The following is a 4,523-nucleotide window of genomic DNA, read 5'->3' as shown; positions in this document are numbered from 1 at the left end:
GAGCAGGGGGGTGGGTCAGCTGCACTGGCCTCACCCCCCCGCCCTGCTCCCTGGAGGAGGCAGCAATGGAGCGAATGGAACCGGGGGGGAAGAGACCAGCTATGCTTGCTCCTTGGAGCTGGAAGTGCTGGTAGGGGAGAGGAGGGGCACGAGGTCAGCAGAGCTGGCCTTGCCCCCCTCCCTGCAGCCAGTGAATATGGAAGCCCCCCCCCGTGCTGCTCCCTCCCAACATGGGGGAAGGGAGGAAGGGGCCTGAGCCGATGCAAGGGGGTGAGGGGATGGGAGGAGCAGACCCAGCCCTGAAATGGTGGCAGGGAGGGTGGGGAGGTGTGCCGGGCCTGTCCTGGCCCTGAAACAGAGGGTCGGGGGGAGTGGCCTGGCCTGGCCTTGAAACAGCAGCAGGGAAGGAAGGGTTGGGGTTGGGGTGGGCCCTGCACCGGCCCCACAGTGGCAGTGGGGAAGCTTGGGGGATGCACCAGGCTCAGCCTGGCCCCAAAAATGGAGGGTATGGTGTGGGGGGGCATGCCGGACCCAGCCCAGCCCAGCCCAGAAACAACAGTGAAGAAGTTGTGGGGGGCAGGCCTAGCCCTGAAACAGTGGTGGGGGGCCAGGCCCAGCCCCACAGCACTGTGGGGAAAAAGGAAGCACCCCCCACTCTGTGGAGGAGGCAGCCCCGAACCTGAACTGCCGGGGGGCAACAGGGTCAGGCTCCAAGTGAGGGGGGGAGGGGGGAACAGGGTCTGATGAATGGGGGGGCTGGATGATGGGAGTGGGGGTGCAGACCCGAACACTGGGCTCTGTCCCCACTCCCCCCAGGCAGGCGGTGGCAACAGAGCAGACGGGGGTGGGTGTCAGCAGATGAGGGGGCAGCAGGGAGGGAAAGTGGGAGCAGGCCTGGCCCCAAGGGTGGGGGGTGGGGCTGGACATAGGCCTCTGTCCCCAGCCACCCCCTCCTCCTTCCCCCAGTCATTCTTGATGGGCAGTTGGCTAGTAAACATATAGCAGTGCTTCTGTGGAATTTACCATTTAGTTACTGTTGAGAAATAAGCCCAAATATTATACTTCAACTGCAATTTTGTTATTTAATAATAAGCCTCATCCAAGAATCAAAAAGTATCTTGCAAAGGTGAGTAGGTAGAACTATCCCTGTGTTGCAAATGAGGAACTAAACAGAAAGATGAAGTGACATGCTGAGGACACCGCTCTGTGGAATGAACACATCTCTAACTAGTATGAAAATATTTTCCCTTTTGAAACCAAGAATTTGAAAGAGAAAATTCTTGCTGAAAACAAACCCCAAACCATATCCTTCTTATTTGACTGATTAAAAAATGAGATTCCTTGAACTCTCTGTAAACTGAAACCCTGCAATGGATTATTTTCATCTTCTGCTTCCTTGGGTTCATATAGACAGAAGCGGGTGTGAAAATACAGTTTTTTGAATTTGTAATGGTTCTTGTTCTTTTTAAACTCAAGGCACCCCTCAGAAAATGCCAGCTTTTAGTTTTCACTTGTTATTTCAGTCCAGAAAATTAGTAGATCAATTTTCAATTTCAAAGAACTCAGAAAGACCACAACAGGTCAGAAACCTTTCAAAATATGAATTCCCATTTGAAATATCTGGGTTTATCTTATGAATCATATTTGCACACCTAACAGTGCTAATATTTCATGACATCATGCAGCACTGTTGTAAAACTCAAGGCAGACCAGGAAGCCACAGCATCCTCATCAAGAATCACTGGCATAGACAATCTTATTGGTAGGGGAAACCAGCAGAAAAGGAAGAGAGAGAGATTATTTTCTTTACTATTTGTCTGTTTGGAATTAATTGTCTGCTATTTATGTACTAAAGGATTCCACATCACTATCTTAACTCTTAAAAATCACAGACATGTCTACATGCAAGAAACTGGCACACACATACAGCCATGAGGAGGAACTTGGCAGCTGATTAACAGTGTATAGCAACTCATGACATTCTGGGAAGGGGGAGAAATTTACCTTTCTTAAAATTAATTTGAGTACGAGAGTAAAAAATATATATATATATTAGAAAAATCATACAGAAAACTGGTCTGATAAACAAACTGGTCTGATAAAATCCAAAAATCTTTACTTAAGCAAGAATTGTAACTGACATACTAGTTTAAGCCTGCTAGCAAGTCTAAAATATTGGTTAAATTTCTAGTTCTAGCACAGGCTTCCAGCATTAATTTAGCAAGGCACTTAATTCCCAACCTGTGAAATTGGAATAATAATACTGCTTTTCTTTTCTATTTCAACCATAAGGCTTTTGGCCTAATGATAGTGCCTTACTCTTTATATATACCACTTAGCACAACAGGCCCTCTGATCTTATGTGTGCCTCTCAGCACTACTTGATGTGAATATGTTATTACAGACAAGGTCAGTTGTCTCCAGAGTAGCATACAAATTAGACTGATTTTTAATTTCTGTTGTCCAAACTATTCTTTTGCTTGCCTGATAATCTGAGAACTACCTCTGGGTTTTTATTTCCACCTACCAGTGAGTGCATCAACACATGTAATAAGCATGAAGCAATAAAATCCAGTGCCATTCATACCAGAGTTAGTGGCTTAGTGGTAAAAGGTTGTATGGCACCTGCTAGTACTAGAGGCATATACACATGCACCTGGGACCACAGCACTTTGAGCCAAGGTGGAGCAACTCCAGGCTGGCAGCAGGCTCAGGGGGTCAGCCCTAGGCTCCAGGTCACAGTGTCAGGTGGCCAAGGGGCTGGCTGGAGCACAAGGGTGCAACACATCTTGTAGCAGCATAAATTACTCTGCTGTAGGATAGTACTTGCCCTGGGCAGTAGTATCCTACAGCAGAGTTAATTAATTTACTGCAACCCTAATACAAGGCACACATGTAGACGGTGACAATTTACTGTAGAGCTAATTTATCAACTTCCAGTTAAACACACGTGTAGCTGCATCCAGTATGTGCTTTTATAGAAATTCAAATTTTGGTGGCCTAAAAACCATTCTTAATGGACCAGTCTCATCAGAACATTGTCACAGTAACCAGCACAAACAATTGGCACAATTGGTGCATCTTTGTTGTTAAACTCAGAAAAAAGCCACAGATTGAACATTCCATGAAAACCTAGCTCCTCTCTCAATCCTGTCTGTCTAAAACCATATGGATTACAGTACTGAGTACTTCACAGCCTTACAAAATCCAATAAAACCAGATGGTGTCAGTACTCTCATTGTCTCCCTCCACCACAAACATACCGCTCTGAGACTCTTTCCTTATGTGTAGACTCTCCTCCCATGGGGACAAGGCACACTGAAGGAAGGTTGTACAGCACTTGCTACTAGTACTAAATCTCATCAATGACTGCGGTCACCAGTGGTGGAATTCTTTTACCCTAAATGGCACTCACCCAATCACATAAACAGTTTTTTTTGGCACTTAACGCACAGGTTGTGATTGTATACTGAGATTGTGCTGTAGCCTATGCATTGGTCAGGAGGTTATACAAACATGTATGCTAGTGTAAGTCCCAGAAACAGACAGGAGGAAGATACTCCCATGCTTTTAGTCCCAATGGCTGATTTATTAAGGCACATGCCAAGAGGAAGAGCTGGGTTTCAGGCACCTGTTACCCAGAGGAAGTTAGGACCCGAGTCCTTCTAACTTTCCAACTCGGTGCCTTCACCCCAGGCTACAGTTATTCAGGTGAAGACAGAAATGACAATTTTTAGCCAATCTGGCCACAGAAAACAGTTTATAGCTGTGACCAAACACAAGTATATGGCTGCAGATGGCTTAAAAAATGGCTGATCAGGTGAAAAATCTGACTCCTCATTGCATGAGATATCAGATCATAGAATCATAGGAGTAGGGTCAGAAGGGACCTTGTAGATCTTTAAGTCCAACACCCTGCCTTGGCAGGAGAAAAACTGGGCTCAAATGATCCCAGCTAGGTAGGCATCAAGCCTCCTCCTAAAGACACCCAGGGTTGGGGCTAGCACCACTTCCCTTGGAAATTGGTTCCAGATCCTAGCCCCCCTAACTGTGAAGTAGTTCTTACAGAAGTCTAATCTAAACCTACTCTCCAACAACTTATGGCCATTATTCCTTGTTATGCCAGCAGGCGCTAGGGGAAACAAGGTCTCTCCCAAACCCTTCTGGTCCCCCCTAGTGAGGTTACAGACAGTCACCAGGTCCCCCCTCAGCCTTCTCTTGTGAAGGCTGAACAGGTTCAGGTCCCACAGTCTCTCATTGTAGGGTCTACCCTGTTGTCCCCAGATCATGCGGGTGGCCCTCCTCTGGATCCTCTCAGTGTTGTCCACATCCCTCCTGAAGTGGGGCGTACAGAACTGGACAGTACTCCAGCTGTGGCCTGACCAGTGTTGCACAGAGGAAAAGATCACCTCCTTGGCCCTACTTGAGATGCACCTGTGGATGCACGACAAGATCCGGTTAGCCCTGCCAACCGTTACCTCACATTGTCGGCCCATGTTCATCTTGGAGTCAATAATGACTCC

This window comes from Crocodylus porosus, unplaced genomic scaffold (assembly GCF_001723895.1).
Source record: "Crocodylus porosus isolate Cpor-Errol unplaced genomic scaffold, CroPor_comp1, whole genome shotgun sequence".
NCBI lineage: Eukaryota > Metazoa > Chordata > Crocodylia > Crocodylidae > Crocodylus > Crocodylus porosus.
Note: the sequence above shows the minus strand (reverse complement) of the source record.